The 13,252-nt window shown below is 36.7% G+C and overlaps 1 protein-coding gene across 14 annotated transcripts in view; it reads left to right on the plus strand.

The window, feature by feature from the left end:
- Window positions 1-13,252, plus strand: part of Gulp1 (GULP PTB domain containing engulfment adaptor 1) — a 276,236-nt gene that overhangs the window by 25,426 nt on the left and 237,558 nt on the right. Inside the window, exon 1 of one of the 14 annotated variants that reach the window (XM_063267050.1) lies at window positions 234-11,276. The exons of 12 other annotated variants lie outside the window; for them this stretch is intronic. The gene's annotated coding sequence lies outside the window, so the exon portion shown is untranslated. Of the gene's footprint in view, window positions 1-233; window positions 11,277-13,252 lie in introns of those variants that run through there. One more of the 14 variants, XM_063267054.1, reaches the window with a different exon arrangement.

Consider the following 13,252-nt stretch of genomic DNA (forward strand, 5'->3'; position numbering starts at 1 on the left):
AATATTTGTGTCCTGAAAAGTGCCACTTGTTAATGAAGTACAAGAAATGAGGAGTAAATGGTGTTTTGATTTATTTGCTGTATCATTTTAATGTTAATTCCTCGAAAGGTGGCAAAGAACACTGATTTTATTTATCATTTCTAATAAAATGATATGACTATATGAGTTAGCTGCATAACATGATTCTTAAAGATGTGTATATTTATAACATTTTTAAATGAATTAAATGAAATGTAAATTAATACACACTTGTGCTTATTATGCTGTTTGCTATCTAATACTAATATCTTTGCAGTTTATGTGATATATTTATTAATATGTTATTTTAGTGTTTTGCCTTATGGCATACATACAATGAATGGGTGATGTTAGCTGAATAAAGAAATGCTGTTTTAGCTATAGCACTGCCATGTTGTATTGATCTTATGATCACTATATTATCATTTCCAGCTTTCCATTGTTCAGTATTTTCAAGTTGGCACCTAATTCTTAGAATCTTCCAAGATTTCACTTGGGTATTTATTATGCATGGCCACTATGAGTGAGAAAACTTTATACCTTTCAGTTTTGGTTAGATGAAATAACTGTTTCTTTTCTAATTTATATTTGTGCCATAGAATTATATGTTAATAAATGAGGAAAATAAATCACAATCCATCAAAGTACAATTATTTTGGCTCATAAAAGAGCATAAAAGAGAACATTGAAAATCTTTAACTGTTTACTGACTATTGCTCTGTATCATTTATAACTCATACTGATTCCCTCAAGTTGGAAACATGTACAGAAACTGTCTCAATGGTTGTAGAAGTCTTTTACAAACATCAAGAAAATTTGTAAATTTCTAAAAATGCCCTACATACTCTGAAGGTCTCAGTTAATTTACAGAAATATATCAGAAGGAAAGTGTCTATTTTTATTGAAGAGATGGCTTAGTGGATAAGAATTCTTGCTTTGCAGGCATATGGACATAACTTCAGATCTGTGCACTCTCTCTCTCTCTCACACACACACACAAAGCCAAGCTGGGGTGCATGTGCTTGTAACCCAAACATTGGAAGCAGAAATAGATAGATGATTTCCCGGTCCTGATGGGCCAACCAGCATACCTGAAATGGTAAACTTCCAGTTCAGTTAAAGACCCTGGTCTTATGGCAGTAAGACAGAGAGCAATAGAGAAAAATACCCAATGTCCTTTTTTCTCCCTCCACGTGCATGCTTATGGTCTGGCAGTCCTTGCATGCACCACACACACAATAAATTCAAGCTAAAAAAAGCGTGACTAAAATTCTAAGCATTTATAATGATGTGCAGAAATTATTCATTTGCTCATATTTTGTCACTGTTAGTTTTCTGTGTGGCAATGTTTGTCAGTGCATGAGCGTTTTAAAATATATTGCATATTATATTATTGTGTTGTATTATATTTATTATTATATAATAGGTGAGCATGAAAAATGGTTTAATAGATAAAAGCACTTGCTGCCTGAGCCTGGTGACTTGATATTGATTCCTGAAACCCACATAAAGAAGAAAGAAAGAATTTCCTCTATAAAGTTGTTCTCTACATGTCATGCACACACACACACACACACACACACACACACACACACACACACACACACTACCCTCACTTCAACTCATATAATCAAATAAACAATTAACTGATAATCTGTAGTGCAAACTCTGAGATTTCTTGGCAAGATTCCTTTTGTGAGGTTGGGTAGGGAATGGAGAATGATCAACGGTCTTACTGTGATGTTCAAACATTCGTATTGTTCAATTTATATTGTACATGTTAGTAGATTAAAGCAAATCTTTTGCATTTGTAAAAACTCACTCTTTGAAAAAAGAGAACCCACGAACATACATGCTGATGCATCTCCATCGTAAAAATGGCTGAGACAGAAGACAAGAAAACAAAACGAAACAAACAGATGTTTACTCTTGCCCTTCCCACACAGGCCCCTTGGAAGTAAAAGCTGCTATTGGTTCAGTATGTTTCATTTTAGTGCAAAATTTTAGCTATTTCTAAATGTGTAATCTGTCGGAAATATTTTTGTAATTGGGGTCACAATGCACATTCTTCTAGCTGGGTTGGAGGGGATCAACATTCTTTGTAATTAAGGAGATTTGCTTACATGGTCTAGATGTCACATTGTTTTCTTCTCTCACACTCACCCAAGTAGCTCCAAGTACTAGCCAGTGTGCTATCACTAGGTTTCTCTCACATTCTTCACAGTTCTTGCGACGAATGGGGACCTTACATGTGAGAGCATCAACTACTTCTTTAAAGTCGTTTTGTATTTCAAGCAAAGAAATATTGCCTCTTAAAATGGAAATATTTTTTCTGGGATAGATGTTTCATACCAACAGCGGAGTAAATATTAGACATCTCTAAGTTCTTTTACTAATACTGGCTTTTCCTTTTGCTCTTGAGCTTTTGTGTCCTTCCTGCCTTCCGTCTTCATCGCTCACATTTTGCACCAGGTTTGGTGGTGATCAGTGTAATTGTATCACGTTGTCGTCTAGGGCATTATGAGACATTTAGAAATAGCCCTGGGCGCTGCCTGCTTGATGCTAGGAGAAATTGCTTGGGTGGTACAATGCAGAATGTCTCCTGAAGTTCTCAATACGTCAGATCAGCATCTCCAAATGCTCTCGGACCATCTCCTATGTTCCCGGTGGGAGAGGAACATGGAACACTTACTCAGCTAAAGAATTAGGGTTAAGTAGTATTTAGGAACTCACAATAATTTTCTAAAACTTATTTCTCCCGACCAGGTCATAGTGTAATTAAAATTGTCTTAAATACAAGTCTAAAGTCCATTTAAACATTGTTGACCCAGATTTACAAAACAAAATGTTTTTCATTAAAAAGCACTGACTCTTTTTTTTTCTTAGTTAGAGTTTTATTACTGTGAACAGACACCATGACCAATGTAAGTTTTATAAAGGACAACATTTAACGGGGGCTGGCTTACAGGTTCAAAGGTTCAGTCCATTATCATCAAGGAGGGAGCGTGGCAGCATCCAGGCAGGCATGGTGCAGGAGGAGCTGAGTTCTACATCTTCTCCCAAAGGAAGCCAGGAACAGACTGAGCATCCTCAGGCAGCTAGGAGGAGGGTCTCCAAGCCCAAAAGCACTGACTCTTAAAAATGGAGGAGTATTCCTCTTTCTCTACATCCTTGCCCGCATGTTCTGTCACCTGAGTTTTTAATCTTAGCCATTCTAGTTGGTGTGAAATTGTTTTGATTTGCATTTCCTTGATCACTAAGGACTTTGAACATTTCTTTCAGTGCTTCTCAGGCATTCGAGATTCCTGTTGTGAATTCTCTGTTTAGTTCTATACCCCATTATTTGCTTCGGTTTGGTTTTTTGGAGGTTAGCTCCATGAGTTCTTTACATCGTTTCGATATTTAGCCCTATATTGGATGTGGGGTTTGTGAAGATTTTTTCCCAGTCTGTAGGTTGCTGATTTGTCCTATTGACTGTATCCTTTGCCTTACAGAAGCTTTTCAGTTTTATGAGTTCCCATTCTTGATCTTAGAACCTGAGCCATTGGAGTTCTGTTTAGTACCTCTTCTTCCCCCCACCTCCCACTCCTTGCCAATGAGTTTGAGGATCTTTTCCACTTTCTCTCCTATTAGATTCAGTGTATCTGGTTTTATGTTGAAGTCCTTGATCTACTTGGACTTGAGCTTTGTGCAATGTGACAAATATGAATCTATTTCTATTTATCTATGTACACACTGTCTATACCATTTATTGAAGATGCTTTCTTTTTTCCATTATATATTTTTGACTTCTCTGTCAAATATCAAGTGTCCATAAGTGTGTGGTATTTATTTATGAGCCTTCAATTTTATTCTATTCATCAACCTGTCTGTCTCTGTACCAATGCCATGCAGTTTTTATCACTACTGCTCTGTAGTGGTGATTCTCTCATAAGTTTTTATTTTTGAGAATTGTTTATTATTATTACTATCCTGGAATTTTTGTTTTTCCATATGAAATTGAAATTTTTATTTCCATGTCTTTGAAGAATTGTGTTAGAATTTTGATGGTTAATTAACCCCAGGATATTTTATATTGTTTCTGAATATTGTGAAGGGTGGTGTTTCCCTATTCCCTTTCTCAGCCTGTTTGTCATTTGTATAAAGGAAAGCTACTTATTTCTTAACTTTATATCCAGCCACTTTGCTAAAGTTGTTTAGAAGCTGTAGAAACTAAGGCTAGAGTTCAATAACCACAAAAATAACAGAAAACCCACATACCCACGGAAACTGAACAACTGTCTACTCAATGATAACTTGGTCAGAGAAGAAGTAAAGAAAGTGAAGACTTCCTGAAACTCATTAAAAATGATGACACAGCAAACTTATGGGACACAATGAATATGGTGCTAAGCAGAAAATCCATAGCATTAAATGCCCTTGAAAAGAGACTACATTAGCAACTTAACAGCACACCTGAAAGTCCTAGAACAAAAGAAGCAAACACACCCAAGTGGAGTAGATGGCAGAAAATAGTCAATCTCCACCAAAATCAACCAAATAGAAACAAAGATTACTATAAAAAAACTCAACATTCTGGTTCTTTGAGAAAATTAAGTAGATAGATGAACCCCTAGCCAAACATAGTAAAGAACACAGACAGTATTCAAATTAACAAAATCAGCAGTGAAAAGGGAGGCATAACATCAGAAACAGCCTATACTCAACAAAACTGGAAAAATCTAGAAGAAATGGATAATTTTCTAGACAGATAACTTGTACCAAAGTTAAATTGAGAGCAGGTAAACTATTTAAACTGGCCCATATCCCCTAAGGTAATAGAAGTATTCATTTAAAACCTCCTAACCAAGAAATGCCCAGGACCAGATGGCTTTAGTACAGAATTCTATCAGACTTTCAAAGAAGAGCTAAAACTAACATTACTCAAAGTGTCCCATAAAATAGAAACAGGAAGAACACTACCTAATTCATTCTATGAAGCCACAATTGCTCTGATATTTAAACCACACAAAGACCCAACAACAAAAGAGGACTTCAGACCAATTTCCCTTACGAACATCGATACAAAAATACTCAATAAAATTCTAGCAAAATGAATCCAAGAACGCGTCACAATGATCATTTATCATGATCAAGTAGGCTTCATCCCGGGATGCAAGGTTGGTTCTATTTACACTTTTTTTAAAAGGATAATCCTGTATTTTCCTTAGCATTCGTTTTTTGATATACAAGTATATGGATTTTAAGTAGGATAACATAGAGGAGTTGTTTGAGTTCTTCTAAGACTTGGGAACCTCCTTGAGGGTTTTTTGTGGGGAAACAATGCAAGCAGATGATGTGTATCCTTGAGTGATTCCATCTGGCTGTTGTTTTATAGAAACGGACTAGCAACAACAAATGGTATTGACAATGAAGCCGCTTCACAAAGTGTTTTCTGTATTTTACACTTAATGTGCTTATTTCTGCCCTTAGTATATATTCATACTTAATGAATTTCCTGTTGACTTAAAAAATTCTATTATGGACTATTTTTTAAAGAGTTGCCTATTTTTAGCTGTCTAAATCACAGGGTTAAATCACTTCTGGTCCAGGAACAATGCTTAACTTTGAACTATAAATCTGACAATGGAATTCAAGCTTTATATTCATTTAAATGTATTATTTTTTGTTTTCAATACAATGGTTTATAAATTGGTAATGTCTAAATTTCCATTCATTCTTAATGAGTGTAAGCTTTAAGAGATTTGAAAATGTCAAATCTTTTCAAAATAGAAAAATGAAGTTTTTTTTTTTGTTTCTAAACAAGCTGAATTCAAGGCATGTTGTATAAACCAGTATTATATTCAATGCTAATACTGACTCTTTGTAAAGTAATAAGATTTATTTTTTCATATACTGGAGAACAAATACAATTACTAAAAATTAATATATTGACATTACTACCTATGCCACTAATGCTGGTGAATATGGGATGCTAAGTATGTACAGTGTAGTAATAAAAATTATCTTTATATTTCTTGCTGTTTTCTTGTAATATCTGGGTTTTGCAAAGTTCAATATTTTTGTTTGAATAAGCCATTTTATACCTAAATATCTTTCTATTGAATACATTATGATCTTTTTTCTTATGTTTTTATAACTAAATAATCTGGGAAGAAAAGTGCATTGGTTAAATGTTGGCAAGTCTCATTGGTTGCAGAATGAAAGAATAAATTTGTTTGATATGAAATTTCTCTTTTTGAGTCATACAGACTTTTGCTTTTAAATAGGATTTTTCTGGAATATTGTAAAATTATTCTGCTTCATTATTTTAGATATTACCTACATTGATCTCTACTGAATATCATGAAGCCACACTCATATAGGACCTTTACACCTCAGAACTCTTCCTTGAGGCTGGAGGGGAGATTTCTATTTGTTCTTAGGGGTTACCAAGGGAATGACAATACAACCTCCTCTTTTTTTTATTGGTTTGTGCTTAGTTCATAAATTTCAGTACTGGTTCAGGGTTCAGCGGAAGGGGAAAGCTGAAGCTGGTTCCAGCTTGCTTAATTTTAGATCTCCTCGGGAATGTTATTAAAAATAGTTCAAGTATGTGGCTGGGTATACTACTCATGGTGACTTATGATAATCCAGACTTATGGACATTCCTTTACCAGGTATTTCTATAGTTGAGCCTCATTTTCTTGCAAGGCTGAAATTCTGTTATTTCAGCTGTTTCATGGAGGTTTCTGTGGAAACTAAAATTTTATGTGCCCTCTCTCTTGGCTGTCGATAATAAAGGTCACAGTTATTTAACGTAAACTTTCACTGAGGAACATTAGAGCTAGCCAACTTCAATTCCCACTCCTTTGTTGACTGCAGTTTTGACCTTGAGTACCTCTCTCCTGGTTGCTTGAAACTTCTCAGTTTTCCTCTCAGCTTTTGCTGTCCTCTACTCCCATTTCTTGCCAATCTGATCCTGTTTCATTTTGGACAGAAGCCTCTGGAATCCTGCCTTTTGTCAGGGCCTCTCTGTTCTATTCCCTCCACCATCTGCCCTGTCCTTTTATTTATTACTCCTGAGCTCTACACAAGCTTCCCATCCTGTGAGCTTAGGGAGTTTTATATTTGCTTTGCAATACTCACTTCTTTTTTTCCTAAGTTTTCAAACCATGAATATAAGGGCATTTGCTACACTTGAAGGTTCAACAGCCATTTTGTCTCCCCATTAAGCATCGAGGGTTCTCTTTTAATTCTCTGCAGATAGGTACATATTTTTCTTTTCCCAGAAATGCCACTGTAATTTTTTTGTGGTTTAATTTATTTTGTTTTACTTCTTATGGTTAGATTACAACCTCAGCCGATAGGAAAGACTTGTGTTAAAGAGGTAGATATATCTTGTTTCTGATCTGTTTCTTCTATCTGCTTCAGATAGGGACTATCTTGTGGTATAAATTATTTTTTAGTGTAGGTATTCCATTCATTGTGTGGAAAGATGTATGTTAGCAATAACTAAGAGTTGGAAGAATAAATAAGGCTTATTTATGGTGGAATATTATTTTAATACTTAGTTAATATCCTGAAGAGTCTCAATGATCTTGCCACCCACAGAGAAATAACTTCCTTATCCCAAACATCACAACTCCCCAAAAGCCATAGAGACACAGCGAGAGAGTTTATATGTGGGAATGGAATGCAAAATGCAGGATTTCAAGAGTAGTTGATGATGACTTGTACCTGTGTATGTGTAGTTACACATTTAGAACAGAAGGTATTTTTTTTTTTTTGTTTTCAAGCTTTTAGGAGCCCAATTATAGTAGTTATTTAGAGCTAGTTGGAGTACTTTTTGAATTTAATGACAATTTCTAGTTTTGAATTGGGAAACTAATACGGCAATAGCAGTAGACTACAGTAGCTTTCAGTCTCTTATTTTTATTGTTATTTTTTTGTGAAATATTTTCAATGTATAACATTACACATAGGCAAAAAAACTAATAAGTTTGCAACTAGAATACGCACAGTGGCTTACTAACTCAAATAGCGGAGCCATATTATTAAGCTGAAGAAAGTCCTTAGTAGCTTTTATATGTTTCCTGCTTTGGTGAAAAGAGGTAATAGCATAGAAAAGTTTTGAGCACTAGAACTTAGCCTAAAGGGCTAACAGCTCAAGCTTGGACTGACAAAAATTCTAGTGTCGGAAGAATGCCCTCTCATGCTGCTCGTGCACCGGTGCTTGAGGTTACTCTGCACACATTTCTGCATTTAATCAGGAATAATGCCATCTCTTAAATTTTTAGAAGATATTATCACACCTTTAAATAATTTTCCTGAGAACATTCTGAAACTCAACCCTCTAACAATAACTGCTTGATGAGTGTATGAAGGGTCAGCAAACTTTTCAATGCCCCATTTTATGAAAATTACTATTCCAAGTTCCTTTTAAATGACTGCAATTTTTTTCTTTAAGACATTGCATAGAGTAAATATGGAGCCTCTGTTTCATCACCTTAGCCATTTAAAATATGATTTCATTTGAGTAGACACACTTTTGCTAACTGAATTCAATGACAAGTGTGGAAACAAACGCAGAACTAATAAAGATGGATGCTTTGATTAGTATGTATTTTTCAAATGCCAGTAGAGATACTTAAACATCTTTTTATGCCATAATTATGCTATTAATGTAATATAATAATGCATCCTCTCCTTTATGCTATCTGATCTTATGCACTCATTCCTCAATCGCCAAAGAATCAGGCATAACAGATAAACTTTGGAAGCAGCCCTCCATCAAGTCATATCTCCATTGTGGAATCTGTCTATAATTTCTCCATTGTTATTTACTGTTGGACTATCATCTACTGACAGTTTATTTTAGTCATTGTGGAATCAGAGGCCTATGGCCAAATTTACAAACCTCCAAATTAGAGAATCTTACTCCTTCAGCCGGCTGCTTCTATAATGCACAGAAGCATTAGCGCTCTCAGCAGTAACCTTGCATTTGTTTAATTTGAAGACCACAGGCAATTGCATTGAACACAGCTTCAGGGGATGTTGTGTACTATTGTGCAAAGACTTTTTGCTCCAGTCTATTGTAAAAACAGAAGGGCAATTGAAATCAACTGAAGAGAAGACACTTTGGTATTAAAGGGACCTATATTTTCAATATATCTTCTGGGAGACTGGGAGAGCCAAAGTCCCTGTCAGCTCATTGGTAGTGCTGCATATGAATTAAGGACTTTGACTGATACAGGTATAAAAGCCAAGAAGTCAGAAATATTTTGTTCTTTATTCTGGATTAATGATGGGCCACTATCCTGAGTGGAAGAAGCCTACTACAGCTCATGAAATCATGCCTTATGATCTCTGAGAAAACTCTGGAGGTGGACTCTTGACATACTTTGCAGCAGAGAACATTGGCATAGAGGATATAAAAGTGTCATGTCATAGCCACAACCTTGACAAGTAATAGAACTGGAACAGTAAAGCAGTTGCCTCTTTGGGGGCAGATCTCTGAAAGTCTGAGACCCACAGTTTATACTCAGTCTCTGAATCGTTAGCATCCCTGTGTCTCTTTTTCAAATAACTAAACCAGACATTTCTGTGGTGAGAAAGCTGGCTGATGCATTCAGTATGTAATTCAAGAGAAGAGCGTAATTCTGTGACCCACCCATCTGTCTCCATTTTTTGTCTCAATTCCTAATTCAAAACACGATGCATTTTAAAATCCATGAAGTCACCTTGGAGAGCTAGTGTAAGATCAGATTTGGGGCTGTTCACATTGCGTGTTCTCTTACGTTGGATGTTCTTGATGAACATGTAACCAGTATCTGTATCAAACTGTATTGAAGTGGGGAACATATCATATAAGCTATCCTGCCAGCATAGCAAACAAACAAACAAAACAAAACAAAACAAAAAACAAATGCAAAAAACAAACAAACAAACAAACACAAAGTTAAGACTTTTGGCTTTTTACTCTGTCTATCTTTGAGATAGTTTTACTATGCAGGCATGATAGCTTATGTGGCGTCTAGAGAAACCTCTCCATAGAGAAGTGTCTAACTGTCATACAACCATTAGGAACCACACATTTTCCAAACAGGCGTCTACTTCACGGTGAAGATGAATTCTAGGTTTGAAATTTATATCCTGAGCTTAGCTCTGTAAAGTAAATGTGTTTCAGATTGTATTTCCCATGTATCCTTGCTCTCTGCCTATCTAGACGAATGTTTGGTTGCCCACTCCTTTCATTGTTGTTATTCAGTGAGTTCCTCCAATTGACAGAACAAGGAAACACTAATAAAACCTGTGCCCTCGGTACACTTCCAGAAGCATTGTTGTTCCTTTCTGAGTTGTTTCCTAGTATATTGGATTCATACTTGCTGACTAATTTCAATGAAGAACCCTGCTAAGTGTCTTTGCTAAGTGTCTGTTAGTTCATTACCTAAGTTTGTGGAATCCTCAAGGCAGTGCTCCATGTGAGCTCAGGACTTGTGGCTTTCTATTCCTTTGTTGCATTGTTGAGTGCAATCATAACTGCAATTAACCAACTGTAAAATCTAAATAACCTTTAAGAATCTAGTCAGGTGTTTATGACAGGAGTGTTTTATTATTTCGTATATCCACCACTGAAGGCTCACCTTTAATTTTTACCCAAATCCTGAAAAAGTAAGTCAAATTATCTTTGCTTTATAGATGAAAAACATTACATATAAATGATTAAAATAGTTTGCCTTTGGATTACTGACATGATTAAGACATCTGATTGCTAAGGCTCACCGACCTGCTGTACAATAATCCGTCAATAAACCAAAGTTTTAGCATAGTCGTTTATGATTTGTATTGATGCTAGTGCCTTAACTGAGCCTCAGTATAGCTCAGAGCTGTTCTTCTGAGTCTAAAGTCTTTGGTGGTTTTAGATACTTTTAGGAAAACCAATGATGTGAACACTAAATGCAGTTTTATTTCTTCTCTTTCTGTAGCAGAGTTTGTAATTATTGCCAAAAAGTCAGATGTTGGTGACCTTCTGAACTGTACTCTTTGTCCTATGGATGGCTTTAGCTTACAAAACCAACCTAGGCTATTCGGGCTGACACTGTGGTTAGTGCTGATGACTGAACAGATGGTGGCCACAATGTGACTCAGCACAGCTCTTCTGGCCTGGCTGCACACTCAGCAGATCCACAGTCTGCCTGTGTGTGCAGCTTTGGTCTGTGGTGGAGAGAGAGGCTTATCTGGAAAGCCAGAGAAAACAAAGCAAGATGCTAATGGAGGTCAGTTGATGGTTCTAACTTCTCTGTGTGGTGTTGTGTCAGGTTTAAGAACCATATGGCCAGGGAGCTGTTTTATTGTAGGGCCATTTAGGAAGGAGGCTGGTGTCAGATTCCAGATAAATAAGTTTACATTTTGTGCTGAGAGCATTTTTATCAGAGGGTGCTGTGTTTTACAAGTACTCACATGAGAACAAGATGCCTACTGTACACAAGACAACTGATGAATTCCCCATGGACCCACAGAGAGATGCCTTTCCTGTGTCAATAAAGCGCTCTTTGTTTCACAGACATTTCCCTCATTTTGGACTGGAATGTTTGAATCCAAAAACAGATGAAGCAGGCTCTGCTCTGCTGGTGCTCGTAAATTGGGGCTATTGCTTTGTGACCTGTAATAACTATTTCTTGCAAGGAAGAGAGATGTCTTGTTTTACTAATTTCTTTAACAAGTGTCTCTGACACTACTTGCATGCTGAAATTTTGGTGACAGGACTAAGGCAGCAAAGTGACTCAATGTGAACTTTCCATTTTAGACTTTAATGTTTCCCAGGTTCTGACCAAAATCTTGGGTTTTATTTACGTGATTCTGTGTGAATTCTCAGTTAGGATGTTGTGGGCTCTTCGGTCTCTGTTTCCCTGCGTGCCATTAGTCCCAGGTTACAATGTGATGTCACATTTGCTATGGGCAATCTTGGAACTGGCTAATAGGATGTTTAGCTGCAGGTATATTTATTTATTTATTTATTTATTTATTTATTTATTTATTTATTTATTTATATTAACTTGAGTATTTCTTATATACATTTCGAGTGTTATTCCCTTTCCCGGTTTCCAGGCAAACATCCCCCTAATCCCTGCCCCTCCCCTTCTTTATGGGTGTTCCCCTCTCCATCCTCCCCCCATTGCCGCCCTCCCCCCAACAATCTAGTTCACTGGGGGTGCAGTCTTAGCAGGACCCAGGGCTTCCCCTTCCACTGGTGCTCTTACTAGGATATTCATTGCTACCTATGAGGTCAGAGTCCAGGGTCAGTCCATGTATAGTCTTTAGGTAGTGGCTTAGTCCCTGGAAGCTCTGGTTGCTTGGCATTGTTGTACATATGGGGACTCGAGCCCCTTCAAGTTCTTCCAGTTCTTTCTCTGATTCCTTCAACGGGGGTCCTATTCTCAGTTCAGTGGTTTGCTGCTGGCATTCGCCTCTGTATTTGCTGTATTCTTGCTGTGTCTCTCAGGAGTGATCTACATCCGGCTCCTGTCGGCCTGCACTTCTTTGCTTCATTGCAGGTATATTTATTATGGATTTATTCCTTTGTTGTCCTGTGAGTCACCTGAAATATCAATTTTGGAAGTGAAAAATGGTGGAATATAAGCAGTTCTATGCGACTGTGAATACTTAAGTGCATGGTGTTTACTGCACTAATAGAGTTTGTTTTCTGTAGGGGCTTCCTACTGCTCCTGTTGTTTGCATGTGAGCCTCTACATCCAGAGGATGAGTGGTCAGTGTAGAAAGAGAGGATACTTAGTCAGAGTATCTGGGGTCAGACTCAAGCGAGCACAGAGGAAACTTTACATTGCTAATAAAGGATGACCAGAATTACAGAATTAGGAGAAGCATATCTAGTTTAGTAATTATGTAAAAATATGAATGATTCTCCTGGATTATTATCATATTTAGGATAAATTATTTAAATTTGTTTTATTTTGCATTTAATGTTTCACCTTCCACCTCTGCTTCTTTTTGCTGGAGATCGAATCTACTTAGGAGGAAAGAAAGAAAGCCCTCCACTACCTAGCCACACTGTCAATCAAATTTGTTCTGGAAACTTCCTTTATGTCCATTTTACAAATTAAGTCTGTCCCTAAATGGGTGGTACATGGAATAAGGCCCCTGTGCTATGCACTTTTCTTCTAGGAATCTGGACATTGCTTCCAGGTTTGTAGTAATAATTTTGTTAGTTGGACAGTTTCCTTTCAGTGGATAA

The sequence above is a fragment of the Rattus norvegicus genome, chromosome 9, assembly GCF_036323735.1.
Source record: "Rattus norvegicus strain BN/NHsdMcwi chromosome 9, GRCr8, whole genome shotgun sequence".
Classification (NCBI taxonomy): Eukaryota; Metazoa; Chordata; class Mammalia; order Rodentia; family Muridae; genus Rattus; species Rattus norvegicus.